The 21,599-nt window shown below is 38.3% G+C and overlaps 1 long non-coding RNA gene across 1 annotated transcript in view; it reads left to right on the plus strand.

Moving 5' to 3' along the window:
* LOC135229093 (uncharacterized) overlaps positions 1–10,546 on the plus strand; it is a 47,522-nt gene extending 36,976 nt beyond the window's left edge. The window contains exon 3 of the long non-coding RNA XR_010319884.1: positions 10,278–10,546. This is a non-coding gene — a long non-coding RNA (uncharacterized LOC135229093). The remainder of the gene's footprint in view (positions 1–10,277) is intronic.
* The last annotated feature ends 11,053 nt before the right edge of the window (positions 10,547–21,599 follow it).

Below are 21,599 nucleotides of genomic sequence, written 5' to 3' on the forward strand. Positions count from 1 at the left end.
CCTTTTGGTATTCTTTGCTTTCAGCCAGGAACCATCTGACAACAGCCATAATATCCCTAATTCCACATCCTCTTCTGAAACCGGCCTGAATTTCTGGCAGTTGCCTGTCAATATACTGCTGCAGCCATTTTTTGAATGATCTTCAGCAAAATTTTGCTTGTGTGTGATATTAATGATATTGTCCTGTAATTTCCACATTCAGGTGGATCACCTTTCTTGGGAATAGGCATAAATATGGATCTCTTCCAGTCAGTTGGCCGGGAAGCTGTCTTCCATATTTCTTGGCATAGATGAGTGAGCACCTCCAGTGCTGCATCTGTTTGTTGAGACATCTCAATTGATATTGCAACAATTCCTTAGCCTTGTTTTTCGCCAATGCCTTCAGAGCAGCTTGGACTTCTTCCTTCAGTACCATTGGTTCCTGATCATATACCACTTCTTGGAATGGTTGAACATTGACTAATTCTTTTTGGTATAATGACTCTGTGTATTCCTTCTATCTCTTCTTTTGATGCTTCCTGTGTCATTTAATATTTTCTCCGTAGAACCCTTCACTATTGCAACTTGAAGCTTCAATTTTTTCTTCGTTCTTTCAGCTTGAGAAATGCCAAGCATGTTCTTCCCTTTTGGTTTTCCATCTCCAGTTCTTTGCAGATGCCATTATAAAACTTTACTTCTTGAGATGTCCTTTGAAATCTTCTGTTCAGTTCTTTCACTGCATCAATTCTTCCTTTTGGTTTAGCTGCTTGACGCTCAAGAGCAAGTTTCACAGTCTCCTCTGACATCAATCTTGGTCTTTCTGTCTTTTCAGTGACCTTTTGCTTCATGTTTGATGTCCTTTATGTCATTCCACAACTCGTCTGGTCTTTGGTCACTGATGTTCCATTTATCAAATCTGTTCTTCAGATGGTCTCTAAATTTAGATGGGAGATACTGAAGGTCTTGCAAAATTCTGTCATTCGATAACATTTGCTTATAAAATTAGCGTTAAGTTAAATAGGGCAGCATATTCCTTGAGGTGACCAGCAAATAGGCACTCCAATACATTGAAACTGAGATACAAAATGGTACCACAATATACCAGAATTCTTGGGGTGCAGCTAAAACAGTGTATAGAAGGAATTTTATACCTATAAATGTATACATTAAAAATGAAGAAAGAAAAAATAGGTCTCAATTCAATAACCTAAGCTTACATCTTAAGATGTTAGAAAAAGAGCAAACAGCCCAGAACAATCAGAAGAAATTAATGAGCTAGAGAATAGACAAACATCAGAGAATATTAATAAAACCATTGTTTCTTTGAAAGATCAACAGATTGACAAATCGTTATTTAAACTGATCAGAAAAAAAAAAGTGGGCTAGTTATTAAAGTTAGGGATGAAAGAGAGGACGTTACTGCCAGTCTTACACGTATGAAGAGAATAGAGTAAATGGTGGCAAAACTCAGGTAACAGATGAATTTGACAGATTATTAGAAGGACAAAACTAACTTAAAAGGGGACTGTGAAGCAGGATGACAAGATGAATAATTCCCTGCTCTTACCACCTCCTACCACATACACACAACGAGCAGAAATTAAAAGAACCAACCTTGTCAGAATCCTGGAAACCAGTTATGGGGTGACAGCAAATAAATACTAAATCAAGAAAACCAGATAAGCAAATGCTAAACCAAGAAAAGGTAACCTTTGAACCATAGGGAGGAATTTCTGGGTAGTGTGTGTAGTTAAGTGCTTGACAACTAGGTGAAAGGTTGGCAATTCAAACCCACCCTGAGGCACAGCAGAAGACAGGCCTGGTGATCTTTCTCCAAAAAGCCATTGCCTTGAAAATCCTGTAGAACAGTTATTTCCACTCTGAACACATGAGGGCAACTAACAACACCAAACAATAGGAAAGCTTTACTTCTCATCTGGCTCTCACTTCTGCAGCTCAGTGTGATCTTCATAAAAAGATGGCAAATCACATTCCCAAAGAGGGAGGCTGGACAGAGAGGGGAGACTTTATTCACAGTTACTGTTCATTTCTTCTAACTGGAAACCCTGGTGGCAGGGTGGTTAAGACCTACAGCTGCTAGCCAGAAAGTCAGCAGTTCGAATCCACCAGGCACTCCTTGGAAACTCCATGGGGGCAGTTCTATTTTGTGTTATAAGGTCACTATGAGTCGGAATCTACTTTGTGGCAATGGGTTTGGTTTGGGTTTTTGTTCTAACCTGTCTGAGGACTTCCTGAAGAAGTAAAGCAAAGCAGACGCATCACTAATGTTGGTGTCATCCCTTCTCTGGTAATTACCACAATATTGTAGCTAAAATACCAGGAAATATGACAAAACCAGTGACTGTAAAAACTCCAGCAGCAATGAAAAAAAAAGCATGTGCTTATAGCACATGAAGACGAAACTACCCTACTCCAACCATCGTTGTAATAGGGTAATAATTACAGCTCTGAACAGAGCACATTAGAAGGGTCAAAAAGTAAATTAGCACAGACATCTATCCTTGTAGGTATATTGATACATGTAAGCTGAGCTTATGGAAAAAAATTTGTTGTTATAACTAACTACAGGGATGTTTTCATAAAAAGTAAATTTCTGCTGAAACACTGCACAAAAAATTTACAGACATTTTGATGTTGCCCCTCTGAAAGTGTCACCTGGTGCAGCCCTCACCCTCACACCACTGAAGCAATGCACTAATCTCAGTTTAGCGTGTCTTTGAGCTCACACAGGATTGAGGAGCAGTGGGCAACAACTTAAGGTTGTAGTTGCCTGTAGCTGGCTAAGGTTTAGAGAGTGTCATAAAAGCATACAGTAGGCATCCAAAGACTGAAAGGAGAAACCTGGGAAAGATTTTTTTTTTTTTAATTAAGGCTTTTGAAAGCGCTGTGCATACGGAGGATTTGAGAAACATACATGGGTGTCATGGGCAAAACACATGCTCAGAAAATACCCAAGAAAACCCCATGTTTATGCCTTGGGCTGATCCCTAGGATCAGTGCAGTTCAGGCTAATTGCTGAAGGAGGTCAATTTTGCAAAAACTGGGAGAGGGTTCCCCCCCCCGCCAGCATTCAAGGAAACCTCTGTCAAACAGTGACTGGTGGATGGTGCCCAGCTACCATTACTGAACATTTTGAACAAAGATTCTAAGAATAATCCAGATCAAAAGCGGGGAAATGCAGAACAGAATTGCAAAATCTCATACAGTCCAGACTTTGCAGGTGAACCCCCAAAACTATTGCCATGAGATAGCCTTTAAACCTTAAACCAAAAATTTCCCCTAAAGTCTTCTTAAAACCAAGAAATAGATTAGCTTAAGTAGTAAAATATGTCTTGAGTATTATGCTCTTTTGAGAACTATGTGTATTTGATCAAATTGCCAGCAGTAACTCAAAAGATTAGATAGGAGCCTTAGGGGACAATGAGTTTATGTTAACGAGGGAAGAACAACTCAGAAAAGGAGGGTGAGAATGGTTACACAATTTGAAGAATTATTCATTGTCACTGAATTGCATATGTAGAAACTGCTGAATTGGTGTTTGTTTTGCTGTGTGTATTCTCAGCAACAATAACAACAAAATAAATAACTGGCTGAACGAGAGATTTTAGTGTCCATACATGTCAAGAAAAGCAATCTTTTGCAAAAATAGGAGCAGCCATTAAATAAAACACAACTACAGCCTTCAGCAATTACTTTTTTAAAACTGCAAAATGCTGGGAAATTGGAAAAATCTGATTTCCAGAGTTACACATTATAATATTCAAATATCCTAGTTTCAGCAAAAAATGAGTCATACAAAGAAATAAAAAAGGTCAGTCCATGCAAAAGATCAAAGTAAAGTGACAAACTGTCCAGAGGAAAGCCCACTTACTGGACATATTAGATAAAGAATTTAAAATTACTGTATTATATATACTCAATGAGTTTCAAAAAACAGGGACAAAAAGTAAAGGAAATTAAGAAAATAATGCATAAAAAATGAAAATATCAGTAAAGAGAAAGTATAAAAGGAACCAAATGCTGAAAAGTAAAATTTCGACGTAAAATAATTTGCTGGAAGTGTTGAACAGCAGAATTGAGCTGGCAGAAGAAATAACCAGCAAATTTGAAATAACAAGAATTGGAATTGTTAAGTCTGAGGAGCAAAAGGAAAGAATAAGGGAGAGTGAAGAGAGCCTTTAAGACTTTTGGGACCCTATCAAGTGGATCGACATATGTATTTGGGAGTCCCAGAAAGAGGACAGAGAAGGGAACAGAAAATATTTAAGAAATAAGGGCCACACTCCCTAAATTTGATGAGAGACATGAACCTACACATCCAAGAAGCTCAACACATTCCAGGTACAGTAATTTCAAAGAGATAACACTGAGACAAATTACAATCAAACTCTCAAAAACTAAAAGAGAAAATCTTGAGAGAACAAGAGAAAAGCAAATCGTGAAACACATGGGTATTTCAGTAAGACTAAATGTCAGTCTGTCCTTAGAAACTGTGGAGGCTAGAAGGCAGTAGGATGACTTATTTAGAGTGCTGAAAGAATCTGTAAATCAAGAATTCTGTATGTGACAAAACTCTTTTTCAAAAATGAGGGCAAAATCAAGATATTCCCAGAAAAATGAAAGCTGATGGAGCTTGTTATCGTGAGATTTGCCCTACAAAGAAAATTAAAGGGGGCTTTTAAGGTTGAAATGAAAGGGCATTAGACAAAAGCTCAAAGCTGAATGAGGTAAAAAAATCTTCAGTAAATGATTTTGTAGGCAAATACAAAAACTAGTTTTATGATATTTATGAACTGCTTGTTTATCCTACGTGACTTAAAAGACCCATAAAATGCAATTATAAATTTATTTATTGGCAACACGATATAAAGAAATTTGCAGTAAGAACATAAAATGTATGGGGGAGAGTAGAAACAGAATGGTATAAGGACAGAGTTTCATTATGTCGTTAAAGCTGGGATCAATTTAAACTAAGTTATTGTAAATTTTGGATGTCAAATGTAATCCCTGTGGTAACCAGAACGGAACAAGCCAAACAAAGATACCTAAAGAGTATACACAAAAGGAAACAAGAACTCCACTACAGAAAAATAAACACAAAAGAAGGCAGTATTAGAGGAAACCGGTATCAAAAAAAAAAAAGGTAAAACAAGCAGAAAACAAATAGTAAATTGGAAGAAGTAAATTAAGGCCAAGTTAAACAAATGGAGAAGAAAACTTGGTCCTCCTGTATGCTGTCTACAGGAGACATGCTTTAGATCTGAAGACACATAATGTTCCATGCAAATAGTAACCAAAAGAGCTGGAATGGCTATATTAGTATTGAAGAGAATTGATGTTAAGTCAAAATCTATTGTAAGAGACAGAGAAAGATATTATGTAATGATACAAGGGTCAATTCACCAAGAAGACATAACGATTATAAATATATGTGCACGTAGCGTACAATACACAAATATGTAAAGCAGACAGCAGCAGATGAAAAGAGAAACAGTTCTACGATAATAGTTGGAGACTAATCTCCAGTGCATACCGTATTTTAATGTACAAAATAAGTCTGAATAAATTTAAAAACATTAAAATTATACAAAGCATCTTCTCCAGCCACAGTGTAATGAAACTAAAAAAAAAAAAAACTTGAACTTTTGAAAAATGTGTGGAAATTAAGCAACACACTCTCAAACAACCAATGGTTAAAAGACGAAATCACAGGAAATTAGAAAATATTTGGAGATGAATAAAACTGAAAACACAGCATACCGAAACTCATAGGATGAAGTGAAGGCAGTGCTCAGAGGGAAATTTATAGGTATAAATGTTTAGAATAAAAAAGATTTCAAATCAATAACCTAACTTTGCAATTTGAAGAACTAGATAAAGAAAAAGCCTATGGTTTGAAGAAGGAAGGAAATAATAAAAATGAGTAGAGAGAAATACAGAATCGAAAAACAACAGAATAAAAAAAGAAAGTTTGTTCTTAGAAAAGATCAGTAAAATTAACAAACCTTTAGGTAGACTAATAAGAAAGGTTCGAGCAACTAAAATCATAAATGAAAGTGGAATTTACCCCCACCCCTACAGAAAGAAAAAAGGTTTAAGAAATACAGAAAAAAAAATTGCTAGTTTGGTAATCCAGGTAAAATGGATTATCAAATCTAAGAACAATTTCTTAGAAAAACAAGGTACATAAACTGAAGAAAAAATATCAGACTTAGAAGTGAAAAAATCACATCAGTAGTCAAAAACCTCCTAACAATAAAAGTCCCAGAGCAGGTGACTGCTGATGAATTCTATCAAAGAAGAAGAATTAACTCGAGGGATTCTCAAATTCTTCAAAAAAATAGAAAAGAAGGGAACACTTCCTAACTAAGCCTGTGGAACTTGCATTATTGTGAAATCAAGCCAGAAAACTATGCATGATGAATATAAATGCAAAAATTCTCAACAAAATTCTCCACACTTTCCCAACTGTTATTCAGTGTAATACTGGATATTCTAAGCAGACTAATTAGACACAAAAAAGAAAGTTATAAAAGCCATCCAAATTAAAAAAAAAGATTTAAATGGTCATGATACAATCATCATTTCCAAAGATTCCTCAAGAAAGCTACTAGACCTAACAAACAAATTTAGTAAAGTTGCAAGGTAAAGATCAACACAAAAAATTCATTGTGGTTTATGTATCTGTAGTGAACCATCTGAAAACGAAATTAAAAAAATAAAAAGGTCCATTTACAATAGCATCTAAAAAAATAAAATACCTAGGAATTTAACCAGGGAGGGAAGACTTGTAGACTGAAACTGTTAAGACACTGCTGAAAGAAACTGATATTAAAGAAGACATCCTTGCTTATGGGTTGAAGATTTTATATTGTTAAGATATCAGTACTGCCCAAAGCAATTTACAGATTCAGTGCAATCTAACAGCCTCTTTTTTTTTTTTTTTTGTCAGAAATTAAAGAGCCAATTCTCAAATTCATATGTAATTACAGGTTCCCTACCTAGCCAAAATAATATTCCAAAAGAACGAAGTAGAAGGACTCACATTTCCTAATATGAAAATGTACTGGTACTTCCTGACTTAATACATGTTCAAGTTGAAATGAACCAAACCACTGTGTAGTTTTTTGGGTTTTTTTTACTTCTTTTTTTCTTTTTTTTATCTTATCATTAGTAATATGTACTACATGCAATGTGGCAGCAAATAATTTGCAGATGTTCAGTGTTATGATTTACTGTTCAAAATAACAACTTGGTCTATGAAGTCAGTGTCGAGAGTCTTGATGGATAAGAAGTTGGGCAGCGTTCAGCTTTAACAACACATGACAAGGATGTAAGAATGGGCCTATATTCACAAAGATGCAGTATTGATGCCTGATTTCAAAGCTTTTAAAGACAGAATCATGTTACTTCTTGGAGAAAATGCTACTAGATTTAAATAAAAACCTTTTCTTGTTTATTACCATTCCAAAAACCTCTGACCATTCACAAACATTAACAAAAATAAGCTGCTGGTCTACTATAGAAGTAACTATAAGGCCTGGATGACGATTGTGTTATTCAAAGACTGGTTTTTAAGTTATTTCATCCTAGAAGTGTGTGCCCTCTGCCTGGAAAAGAGCATTCCTTTCAAGATTCTGCTGCTACCTGATAATGCTATCAAAACATGCACCTTATGTAGGTGATCTGTATCAAGATGGGAAAATGTTGTAGCTACTTTGCAGTATGTCAGCTGTGATGCAGCCCATAGATCAAGGTGCAATCTCCAACTTCAAGGCATACTACCTACAGATTATGTTTGCTGAGGCAATAGCTGCAACAGATGGAGGTACAGTAATGTGCGATTTCTGGAAGAATTATAATATTTTTCTATGTCTCCAGAACATTGCATCTTCCTGAAAGTTACAGAAAAACACATGCAGGGGATATGGAAAAAATGGCTGAGTTAATGTGAACACACTTAAAGCATTTGATCAGCATAACATGATAGAAGAGAATGGTGGCAAAATCATCCATATGGCAAGATGCTCAGTTTAGAACTTGATATCCTGAGGTGGAACAGCTCATAGGTGTCAAAGGAGGGAAATTGACAGGACTCAGTGGATCTTGAAGGAGAAAGAAATAATGAGGAAGAGGAAAGAAAAATCAAAATTTTTACAGCAAAAGGATTAGATGACTTTTTTCTGAACTAAATCTGGGGCTTCAGTTGCTTGAAATCGTGGACCCAAATGCTGATCGCTTTGCAGAAGGCAATAGGCAGATTTGGGAAGCAGTGAGATATTACTGCAGAATATATACAAGAAAAAAAAAATTACCATACAGATAACTATTGCTAATTTTCTGACTGCAAATACCTTCTCCATTCCCAAGGATAATCCAGATGATCCACAATATTCTGCAGTGTAGTTATTACCACAGCTGACAAAATGTCGAGATTGTCTAACTCTTCTTCATTGTTGAAGTAAATTTTTATGATTTGTGTATTTTTTTCTCTATGTATGTATTAAAACATCTGTAAGTTTTTATGTAATGTTTCCAACCCCCAAAGATTGGATTTATAAAGATACTACTGGAAAAAAAGGCAGTAATAATGAAAACTGGAAAAAAAAAAAGGTGGGGGGCGCTGGTATTTGGCTTAATGTCAGAACAAACAGAGAGGCTTATTAAGGGTTTAAAACAATTGCAACTTGGTAACTACACAGCCCATTGAAAATGGAGCCATGTGGTTCCAGGGCAGTTTCCTTATACAAGTATTCTTTGGGGTAAAAAGAGGCATAGGAAGGGCAATTACAGGAAAATCAATGAATATTATATTAATTACACTCTGATTGCTTACTGATTACAAATAGTACAGTGATTACAGATAGCTTCACTTAACCCTTGGGGGATATGGTTGCACATCCTGGGTTTGACTACCCGTATTCAAATAATGCAAATGAGAAAACTCCCTACAAACCCTGGAGTAACAAACACAAATTCTCTAAAGTGGAAAGAAAAAGAGCTGCAATTCGAAACACAACACAAAAGGGTAACTTAGGAAAGAAGAGGATGTCTATAAACTCAGAGAGGCCAACACAAAAGGAGTGGAACTAAAACCCAGGAAATTTCTACCAAGTTTCCCAGCCATGGGGAGGGAACAATTGGGTGCAGGGGGTCCATGTTTGGTATCATGTGTTTGATCTCTCACCACAAAATGGGGCACTCAGTGATTTTCTCTGTTTTGCTTCCAATACCAAACTGTTAAAAATAATCAAAATTCACCAAAATTTGAACAGATGGTTGATTCTGAGCAGTTATTTTATATGCATACAGGGAGACCATTTTGATTTTAGAAAAAGCAAATGGCTCAAGCTAGCTATAATGAGGTTATAAAGGGGAGGGAGACACATAGAAGATCAGTGTTGGCCAGTTTTAATGTGAGTGATTAAGCCCTCCCCTCCTCCTTTACTGAGATCCACTGATAGCAGTTTACTTCTGGCCTGGCTGCTAGTAATTTGGCCTTCTACCCACCTGCAGCATAAAGCTTTTTTGAGATTTGAACAACTATGCTTTTCTAGTAGGCAGACTTACTTTGCTTTAGAGCAGCTCCTGCCAGTCTTTTGCAGTTTGAATCAGGCTTTTCAGGGTTAGTACTTAATTTCATAGATAAGAAAAGCCTTAAAATCAAAGTTAGTTGTTTGTTATTTTTCCTATTAAACAGAAACAAACCAAGTTCTAATTAATATATGAACAGATAAGTAAGTGCAGTATATCCATACAGTGGAATATTATTCAGCCATCAAGTGGAATGAAGTCTTGATACAGGCTACAACATGGATTAAGGTTGAAAAGTATGCTTTCTTGATTATGCTTATAGTTGCACTGATGTGCAACTTATCCAACATTTGAATTAAAAACCCCAAAAAACCAAACTCATTGCTGTAGAGTTGATTCCAACTCAGCTCTCACCTTTCAAGGTCTCCCTGCTCCCACCACCCTGGGCCCCTCCTGGCCACAGCATGTGTGAGGCCCCGTCAATCCCTCCCTACTCTTAACCCGGCTACCAGGGGGCTGGGTCCCTGCCTAGGGTTGGAACATAGTGAAGTAGAGAAAGTACATTTTCATTACTGTTCTAGTATTGAAGTAGAGAGAATATATTTTCTGATGTTTTAGTATAACTATATAAACTAATTTTGGAAATGTAGTACTTGCTCTGAAATCTGTCCAACTATTGTTCACTTTGAAGAAAAATAGGTAATCAGTTTTTTCTCACTGATTAAACTATGTTCCTCTCCCAGGGTGCAAGACACACAGGATCAAAGTAGCTGAACAAAACTCAGATCAATCTTGTGACTGAAACCAGGATGGCGTGAAGAGACTGGCAAGACTCCAAGATGACATGAAGATACTTAGACATGTCCACCTCAAAGAAAAGTCAGAATTCCTAGAAATCTCTAAACCCTGACCTTCCCCCTGTAAAACCATCCAGTTAGCCCTTTAGAGTTAGAATTTGGGAGGAGTTTTACCCCCTCTGTCTCTTGGATACTGAAGTTCAATAAAACTCCCTTGCTGCTTACCTCCTCCTGACTCAGCATTGGCTTTGCGGCTGGCTGACGACTTGAATCCTCGATTTGCAGCAACAAATTCTGGTGCCCAGTGTGGGGCTCTTTGCTTCTTGAGGGGAGGAGGCCCTGGGTGGGGGCTCGACCAGCCAATTAACCCTTAAGTGGCCACTGGAGGCTTTTTCCCCACTGAGTAAAGGAAATATTGCCTGGTCCTTATTTTCATCACTTCACCTCTGGTCCCTAACCACACAGAACCAAGGTAAGCAGGGAACAAGACGGGCTGTGGCAAAAACCCCTGGGGCAAGTCCGAGGTTCCTGTCGTGTTGTGTTTAGGGCCAGGGCAGATTGAGTAAGCCCCAGGGGAGTGGTGGTGGTGGTAGGGACAGGGGTTGGGTTAGACTCTTGGTTTCCGAAGCAAGTGCTGCTTCAGATTACTGACCTTGTAAGTAGGTTCGCATAAGGGACTCTTGGTGGCCCTAGAGTCTTGCTTTTGGTTTTTAGATGTGTGAGTAAGCTTGTGGCTGGCAAGATTATCTCTCTCATCCTAGGGTTTGAGATTGCTTTGAGTGAGTGTGAGGCTGGCCAAGTAGCTGAGTGTGTATGTGTGTGATCTGTGTGCATACCAGTAAAATTGCCTGTGTGAAACTGAAGAGATCTTGTGTCATGTTCATCAATGTGCTAATTCTCATTTGAACAAAATCTGTTGTCAGATTCATGAATATTTTTGGTCCCAGTCCTTTAATTGTGGCAGTCTGTCCCGTGGGTCATCAAGAGTCTACCATGCCCAAGGTGTCTTAGAATAGCGTCGAAGTGAGAAGAGGGGTATATGGCTGAATTAAGCCTAATTAAAAAAGAAGTAGACTTCAGGTAGACAGTGCAGTTGGCCATCATCAGGTTCAAAAGGAAAGAATCAGCCCGTTAATAACTACTAAACATTTGAAAACGGTACCCAGCGTGGGTGGGAGACTCATCAATCCCTGCTGAGTCCCTCCTGGGGTGCATACTAGCAAACTGGAAAATGATAGAGTTGTGAACCCATGATTAAAATAATAATAATAATGTTGTTATACAATAAAGTTCGGCATCAATATCAGTTAAAAAAAAATGAGGAACATCAGCCACAGTATGGCTCCTTGATTTTTAGTGTGATTTTTCAGCTTGACTTATTTTGCAAAAGACAAAAAATGAGTTGAAGTCCCCTGTATCCCAAGCTTTTATGTGTCTTTACCAAACTTTAAACCCCTCTAACCAGCTTCTTTTCCAGGGAAAGCCGAAACCAGAGGGCCCCCTTTTAGAAGGATGGGCTCCAGCCACTGCTTAGGCTCCCCCTCCCTGAAACAGGTGAGGTGTGACAGAAGCCAAGGGGTCGGACTGTGGAGAGACAACAAGATCTCCTACTATGGTGGGTTAGCTGGATTTTAACCTGGCCCCTCCACCAGGGGCTGATAGAGAAAGAATAGACAGTGTGGGTCCGACTCCATCAGGTATGGCCTCCCAGCCTCATACCCGTTAGGGTACTGTTTTGGTGAGGGTGCCCCAGGACCCCAGGTAATGGCAATATCCCTTGAGAGAATTTCAGCCAGAATAAATGCCGAGCGGAGACCACAAAGACAAATTCTGGTAGCCTTTAACATCTTCAATTATAGAGACCAGAAACAGAGAATGAAACAAAAGGTGGCCTTGCTGGCAGCTGCCCTAACCCCTTCAGGCCCAGAAAAGAGGCAGAGAGCTGGACAAAAAAAAAAAAAAATCTAAGGTTTTTACTTGAAGATTTTTGGTGAAATAAAGTATTGTTTCGTGGTAATTTATGATGAACTCCTGACAAGTTGAGAAGCCACAAAATTTTTGTTAAAAAAAAGTACTAAAAAGATTTATTTAACATGTTATAAATTACATAAAATGTGTTATTATAAATCATAAGCACCTGATTCTTTCTCTTTGGATTAAAATTTATGTATTTCCTCTTGTGTTTCTGCCTCATATTAGACAACAAACATGTAATATTATGCCATAATCTTATTATTATTTCTTTATTGCTAACTTTATTGCAATTTTTTTTTGAAACTTTTTTTTAAAGCCAATGATTTGATTGGAGAATTCACGTCATCTACCTATGAAGCTATGTTTTTACTATTCAGGTATTTAGAGGCTTGAAATCATGATATATTCCTAATATGTCCTGACTATATGGTATTAAGACTCAAAATTATTATGTTTAAAGTTCTGTAAAAATATGGCTAATGGTTATATTTAGAAATACTTTTATTTAAAGTCTTTTTTTTTACTGATTTTGTTTGACCTTTACATTATGCTTGTAATTAATTTCTATCAGGTCTTTCACTATGAAGAGTTATGCTTATAAGTTAATCATGACCATATTAAGTTTTGTCATCTGCAGGTAAATTTTTACTTTGCTGATTTTCTGAAACATTTGACCAGAATATCTCAACAACAAAATATGGACTATATTAGTCTTATGAAAAAGACTGTAACTAGGTTCAATCAAGATTTTCAGAACTCCTGTGCAAAATTGATGAGTTCGCATACTGCAGTCAATCCATAATCACTTGAAACAGGCATTAACTACATAAGGCTGTGTAAACAAAAAGATACTATGGGTTTTACATAAAAATATTGTTGATATTTAGTCTTTCTAAAAATAAATACTTTCAGCTCCTATTTTCTAGATAAAGAAACCATTTTCCTCCTGCTGCCAGATTAAGGTCTATGTATGCCCTGGGACAGTCAAGCCAATGAAATAAATGTACTTCAAGTCAGAAAGAGTGACAGAACATTAATATATCTTAAAGAAACCAGGTTCTCAGAGGAGGCTGGACCACATGGCTGAGGCACCATTCTGTCTTAGGTTTCACTTCGGCTTCTGAAAAAGTGACCCATGATTGTTAATAGGTAAACCAAGGAGAGGCAGCTTGCCCTTGAGGAGAACCCTTAGTATGTTTTAAACAAATTAACGAAATTAACTCTTTCAGCAGGAGAAGATCATCCTGTATTATTTTGCTAATCATGTATTCTTTAATAGAAACTTGTTTGTCACATGAAAATTTTTCTATACCCTCTGCTTTCTCTAGACAAACTTTGTGTGCTTTATAGATACATGTTTTTTGTGTGTGATAAATTCAACTACTTTAGATAATCCTTTTTTAACTGACAGGGAATTTACATGAGTAATCTCTTATTTAGAGTCCTGAAGAATGCAGGGGACAATACACTTTGAAAACCTTAAGATTACCTGTAAGTATTCATAGTAGTGATCTAAAATTTAGATCAGGCGATCCCTGGAAACTCTGTGGAGCAGTTCTACTCTGTCCTGTAGGGTCGCTATGAGTTGGAATCAGCTCAACCACACTGGGTGGGTTTTAATGATCTAAAAATATTAGAAAGGAAATGTTAAATTGTTACCCACTGAAAAACAAGAGTCAGAAGAAAGCCCATTGGTCCAACACTCAGGGCGTAGTTAGTGAATTTAATTCCTACTTATAGTTAAATTAGAAAAATCTTTTGAAAAATGTATCAATCACTATGGGACAAATAACAGAAAAAGTTGCCACTGGGATAAAAATACAACAACAATCATGGACTTCGTTAAGCCAAGGTGACGTAAGATAACGAAATAGACTTGAGATTTTTTTTATCCCCCCAAAAAGGTATAACCTGCACTGTAACAAATACCTCTTGTTGCACTTAGATAAATAACACAGGAGAAGTAGAACAAGTAGAATTGGACAGCAAGCTACCTGGTTACACGCTATAACACCCTTACATATACCAGATTTGTTTGGTTGGTTACTGTCAAGAATAAGTACATGAGCTAGATCACTACTGCGAGATAGTCCTGATGGTATTAGGCATAATAAAATATATCGTCTATTGTCTTATACCCTTAAAAGGCAAGAGAAAAAGCCCCAGGCTAAAATGTTGATGCACATTAAGTCTGCAATTCATAAAAACTTTTCTGAAGATCCTGGTGAAGAACCAGATGGTATCCAGTGGAAAACCAGCACGATGAGTTTAAAGAGCTTGAAATGGCTGCCATCTAAGAACTCGATTAAGTCCAGGTATTGATCATCAATGGGTTATCTCCAATTTCCAGTCAAAAAGAGAGAATGATTTAAGAAATAATATTAGAGTTATTATTCCCTGTCCTTAAAATTGAAAATGTGACCCAGCGGGAGCTGGGCTCACAAGGTCTCGCAAGGACTCAAAAGGACACATCAATTGAGTGCTAAGGTAAAGACAAGAGATGAGACAATCTTAGAAATTATCTTTTAAGAAAGAAAAATATCTTTTAGGAAACCTTTCACATAAGCCAGAACACAAAAGATTCCTTTTTTTCTACTAATATTCGGTGAATGGAAAATTTGTTGGGCTAATAAAGACCCTCCTGACTGTCAGTTACTGAAATCTGTACAAATGATTGTTAAAAATGACAATTCAAAATATGAAATCACAGTTCATAGCCAATTTGTAAAAAGGTGAAGCTTTCAATGGTTTTGCACATATTATGCTTTGTAATATTCTTAAGACATTACTCTAGGAACATGCTTGTCTGCTTCCCACTTTTGCCTTTTTAAAATACGAACCAGTTAAAAGCCTTAAGTGACTATTCAAGAGACAAAACAAAGACCAGTAAATAAGTATCATAAAATAAGTGCTGTGGCGATATTAAAAGTTGTTTTTACTCTAGCCCTTTTACTAATCTCTATTTTAATCTTTGCATGCATTGTTCTTTGTAGACAAGCTTATGTGTCTTAGTGTATGCCTTAATGAGTTGGTGCCTTCTACCCCAAAAGATAGTTTGGGAATGAGGTGAAAGGATAAGGGAGTTCGGCATGAACTCAGATAGAAGACCATTCTAACTTTTGGAAATTTTACTGCCCTGGAGCCAATTTTTGAGGGAAGGAGTAGAGGAGGCACAGAATGCAGCTACAGTGTTAGAGGAAGGAAGTGAATGATTATAGCAGTTTAGAGAAATGTGGAGCTATAGCAATCCAAAGGTAGTGAGAGAAATGAGAAAATGTAGATAAATACTGTTTTTAGTCATCTACTGCTGCTGTAGCAGAAATAACCAAGTGGATGGCTTTAACAAAGAGAAATTTATTCTTTCACAGTCTAGGAAGCTAGAGGACCAAATTCAGGGTCCCAGCTCCCAGGAAAAGCCTTTTTCTCGGTAGGTTCTCAAGGAAGGTCCTTGTCATAAATCTTCCGCTGGGTCTAGGAGTTTCTCAGCACAGGGGCCCCAGGTTCAGAGGATGTGCTTCATTCTTTCTTGGTGGCATGAGGTCCCTCTCTTCTCTGTTTGATTCTCTTTTATATCTCAGAAGAAACTGACTTAAGATACCTAATCCTGTCAATTGAGTTCTGCCTCATTGACAATAACTGCCTCTAATCCTGCCTCATGAACATCATAGAAGCTAGGATTTACTACATCTAGAACAATCACAGGTGGACAACCATACAGTATGCAGAGTCATGGCCTAGCCAAGTTTACACACATTTGGGGGGGACACAGTTCAATCCATAACAAATATGTACTTAGACATTGGAATATGTGTGCGTGATGCAGGCTTAGAATGATGGACATAAAAATAGAGTGAAGGGAAGGAGTGTGCTATTTCATTAGAGGGACAGCAACTAGGACTATTTATAAAGGTATATGTAAGTTTTTGTATGAGAGACTGACTTGGTTTGTAAACTTTCATATAAAGCATAATATGTATAGAGACAAAAGCAATCACAGAAACTAGTAGATATGGAGGGAGAACAGAGAGAAAAAGACAAACCAGCAGAGAATCACACAGGGAGAAAGACAGTCAGAAATAGAGATATACAAATAAAAATGGGCAGAGATACAAAAAGAAACAGAGGGACAAACAAGGAGAGAAATATACATGTAAACACAATCAGAGATGAAAACAAAGCTTGTTCAAAAGGTCCAGCCAATGGAAGAGATGGGAAAAATCAGTAACACTGATCCAAGGGAGAGAGGCCAAAAAAAAGAAATCGCAAAGAGCCAGAAAACGGAAGGAAGGAAGGACAGAGATGGAAGAATATATAGACATGAGAGAGAAAAAGAGAAACGCAGACAGAAAACAAATAGACAAAATTAGAGACGGAGCAGCAAACAAAAAATACAGATATGGGGAAATAGAAGAAGGTAGCCAGATTAAAACACAAATCAGAAAATAGAGGCAGTACTGGAAAAAAATACAGAACTGAGAGGGTTAGTGAAATGGAGACAGGAAAACAGAGACAAAGGCTGTAAAAGACAGTTTATACTCTAGGCTTAATAACCTTAGCAAGCTTTGTATACTCTTTCTCTCACATGTATCAGTAAATAAACACAAATATTCCATGTATCCCTCAGGGCACACTGAGGCCTGGTAAGTGACAGGAGAGTGGGGTAAATGGGAAGGTACTGATTTGCTACCACCTAGACCCAGTCCACATTCTGCACAGTGGAAGGAGGCTTTCCACTCATGGAATTACTGTGGCTATCACTATGATCAAAGGCCTTTGCCATCTTCACTTCTACCACACATAGCAGCCAAAGCAGAGAGCTCTAGCTGAGCATGGAGCGTGCCAACAAGACTGACAGTGAATTCAGCATTAAGGTCAAGTCTGAATACGTTTTCAGTTGTGTTTGTACTCCCAACATCTCCAAGCCCTGGAAGGGGATTGGAAGCAGAAGGTGAAAAACCACTTGGGGATACAGCCAACATGTAGGTCCCTCTCCTACTGCTCTGTCTGGGCCAATTTTCCATGAAGGCACTCACTTTGTTGTTAAAATAACTGTTGGAGTTAAGTCTATTCCGATTCATAGCGACCTGACAGGACAGAGTAGAACTGCTCCATAGAGTTTCCAAGGAGTGGCTTGTGAACTCGAACTACCAATGTTTTGGTTAGCAGCCAAGCTCAACCACTTGCTGGCAGCTGTCATCAAGTCAGTTCCAACTCATAAGGATCTTATGTATAACAGATGAAACACTGCCTGGTTCTGTACCATCTTCATATGCTTTGGTATGTTTGAACCCATTGTTGCAGCTACTGAGTCATGATGATCCTCTACTGCCAATCGGCCAGCATACTTTCCCCTGCCCAAGACCAGCACCTGTTTGCACCACTTATGTTCTGAGTGCCAATTTTTATCAAACTCTGGGCACCAAAAACACCATGGTGACTAAAAACTACAAAGCCCTTATGGAGCTTATGTTTTATTGGAGAACTAGGAAAGTAGAGAAGGAGCCCTGGTGGTACAATAGTTAAGCACTTGGCTGCTAACCGAAAGGTTGGTGGTTTGAACGCACCAGCCAGTCCATGGAAAAAATATGTGGCAGTCTGCTTCTGTAAAGATTGTAGCCTTCGGAACCCTATGGGGCAGTTCTACTCTGTCCTGTAGAGTTGTTACAAGTCACAATTGACTCATCGGCAATGGGTTTGGTTTGCTTTTTTTAGATAATAAGAAAACAAATATATAGCATGTATGCAGGTGAAAAATATCCAGAAACTGTTCAATTAATGCTATGTGCTGTGATTATATAATGCTCATTCATTTGTAGTGGTTGTTGAATAACCCCTGTGCACTAGGCTGTCTTCCAGATATGTAAGATACATCAGTGTTTAAATGAAAACAAAAGTCTAGCCACTGAGGCCTGTTTCTATTGAGGGAAGATAATAAGATAAATGAAAAATAAAATACATTGCAAATTAATAAGTTTAAATCACATAAATGTCAACGTCAATCTTCATTAGTCAATATATCCTTTAGTTTCTAGAAACAGAACAAAACAGATCTCATGGAGCATTCCTAGTGAGAGGACACAGATATTAATGAAGAAAACAAATAAATGCCCAAAATAATGGTCGATTTGGGTTAAATTTAAGGAAGATAAATAATTTTGTGATAAATAATAACCAGAGGGGCTTGCTTTGATACAGACTGTTTGAATCTAATTCAACAGTTGTGAATTCTATTGAAAAGCTACTAGATATAGGGCACTGTGTTCAGCCCTGGACAAATGAGTATACAGAAATAGGTAAGGTCTCTAAATTTTTTTTTCTTTTTTTCTTTTTTTATGTACCATCTAGAGGCTACACTGCTCACTAAAACCTCTCAGCCCCACCACTGACTGGTGTTGCAGAAGTGACTTAGTGGTAGAGATCTATGAAGAAAAATTAAAGCAGAGAATGAGGCTAGGAAGTGCTGGAAAAGATGACAGTTCAGTTTTAGATATAAATAATTCCTGAGAAAAGATCTAAAATGGAAACATGGTTAGCTTTTTCCAGAAATGGTTAAGATAACATGATGGCAGTAGTGGAATAAGAGATGGATAACACCTATCTCATAAGAATGCCTGATGCATGGTAGGTGCTCTCTGAATGGTTATTTCTGTCTCTTCCTGGCACCTCATCAGAATCTGGCGTCCCATGATTAGAAAGGAGGGACTAAAAGAAGTCTCAAAGGATGGGTTATACCTGCCCACCACTCTCCATAGGTTGTACCAAGTATGCTTTGATGAGCCTACCTGTCAAGGGGACACCATCAAGGTCTTCCTGGTGAGGGACTACCCCTCAGCTAAATTCTTTGTCATGGTAGCTATACTTGTGTTCCTCTACTCCATGGGGACCTTGGCCACCTACATCTTCCTGCAAAACAAGTACCAAGAGAAAAAACAGCCCATAATGATGAGTTCCCATAGCCATTCATATGGAGGGGCCATGGGGACATGGAATTTCAGGGACACAGCCATGCTCATAGGCCACACGCACAAAGGCATACAGCCTACCAAGAATTCTAGACAAAACCGATATAGACATGCATGCTGATGCTGCTCTCAGGACATACCAGGTATGTGATCAGAGCTACAGGAGCCACCCAGAATCTTAGAGAAGCCTACCTGTGAGCACATGCCACCAAAGGCACAGAGAACTGAGAACTCTCATATAACCACAAGCCCAAAGAAAGCAATATGTCTACAGTGTCACTTTGGCAGATGTACATGTCATCATTCCACACAAATAGGCCAATTCCTACACAAGTGTGTTTATTCACACCTGTTGTAGGCACAAACATTAAAGGCAGAAGGACACCAAAAGTTACACTTCCACACAGATATTTTTCCGTAGATGCAATTACACGTTGAGTCATTCACATGTTTATTTCCTTAAACCCATTTGGATAGACCGTATCCCAAAGGAAATGCTGAGAGTTTGAAGCACAGATGGATTACCTAGTAAGGAAGGTATGCCCGGGCTTACTTGTGCCTACATACTAATCTGTAGTGCACAATCTCATGGCTTTCATGGTACAGGAATGTTGGGTGTAAAGATGGCCACAGATCATAAAAACCTAATCTCTGGCCTCAGTAACTGTGTAATGAGCTGCACATGTTGAAGAGCCAGCTGGGATAATAGAGAAAGAGAAAAATAGGAAATTTAAGCAAAGTTAGATCCCTGGAAGAAGCATGGCACAAAACAGCCTTGAATGCCAAGTTGGACTTGAAATAGCTAATGCCGTAGTTCCCCGGGAACGTTGATCAATATCAGATTGTTAGACATAAAAGATTTCTGAATGAGGATCTGGTGACTCACTAGTTATCAATTGTGTGAGCTTTGGCATTTCAGCCACTCTTTCTAAGCCTCAGTTTCTTTATCTGCAAAATGTAAGGGTGGCTTTAGACACCTGCCTTATCTAAAAAATCGTATGTGCAGTACCAACCTGCTTGGTTTAAAAAAAGTCCATTTACATTGCTATGGACTGTGTTACCTTGAACAAGTTCATCAGCATTTCTAGGCCTCAGTTTCTCATCTGCAAAATAAGAATGGTACTAAGTAATTGAAACATGCAAAGTGCTTAAAAGAGAGCCAGGCAAACAGTAAGGACAAAGTTTTATGTTTATATGAGTATTTTAATATCAGAGTTGTTAATTGCTGTGGAGTCCACTTCAACTCATGATGACTCAGTGTATGTAAAGCAGACCTGCTCCATGGGGGGAGGAGGGAGAGGTTGAAAGCTGGCTGGTGGGTTCCAACCACCCACCGTTAAGGCCAGCCCTTAACCACTGTGCCAGTAGGGCTCCAGAAAATACATAAATATATATAAATAAATGATGTGCAAATACTTCCGTATGTGGTACTGTCAGCTCTTAACATACCCAGTAATCGGAATTGTAACAAGTCCCTCCCCTTCCACCTGCCCCGGTGATTCTTCTGTAGATTGATGTTCACACCCTAGGCTTTAACGGTATGCGTTTCAGACAGCTCCACTCTTCTGGAGCCCCTGGGTCCTTGCCTCACCCTGCCTATCCCTGCCTGTGGCCTCAACGTTCCCAGGGGCCAGCAGCCAGGCTTTGTCTCCCCACAGGTATTCAGCTTCTTGAATCTGGTATTCTGGGTAGACAGCCTGTGTTTGGTGTTCAAGGAGACCAGCTGAGCCTCCCAGTTCCCTCACTCAACACTCCGGCCCTCTGAGAAGCAGCTCCGGCCCCCCGGAAACACTTACTGCTAGACGGGCTACTGGCCCCAGGGCAGTTACTAACTATACTGCCCTGAGCCCAACTAGGGGGTGACAGCTATTATGCTATCCAGGCCAACTATGGCCAGGAAAGCCAATACCTGCTGGGTGCGCCCCCCTCTTTGTCTAATTAGATATGATCTGTGAGTGACTGCCAAGGAAGGTACTAATAGAAGATGTACAAATCTTTGAACCAACAAGAAGCAGGGGAAAACGGTACAGGCCAGTAAGGACAGAAATTTGAGGAGCCAATACAGAGGAAGAGTTACATGCTAAGAGTGAAAAGTTAGCTCAAGAAGAGTGCAGAATAGTGCTGAAGACCTGTAGCCTACTGAACTAATGAGCATGGAAACTTAATAATTTGATTAGCACAATTTTTTAAATTGTCATCTCTGCACTGGAATGTGAGACCTGTTAATAATCAAAACACAAAGAAATTAAAACATAGGGTTTATTCAAGCAGTTATTCTATATGCATATAGAGAGACCATTCTGTTTCCAAAAAGAAAAAGAAAAACAAGATT

This window comes from Loxodonta africana, chromosome Y (assembly GCF_030014295.1).
Source record: "Loxodonta africana isolate mLoxAfr1 chromosome Y, mLoxAfr1.hap2, whole genome shotgun sequence".
Lineage (NCBI taxonomy): Eukaryota > Metazoa > Chordata > Mammalia > Proboscidea > Elephantidae > Loxodonta > Loxodonta africana.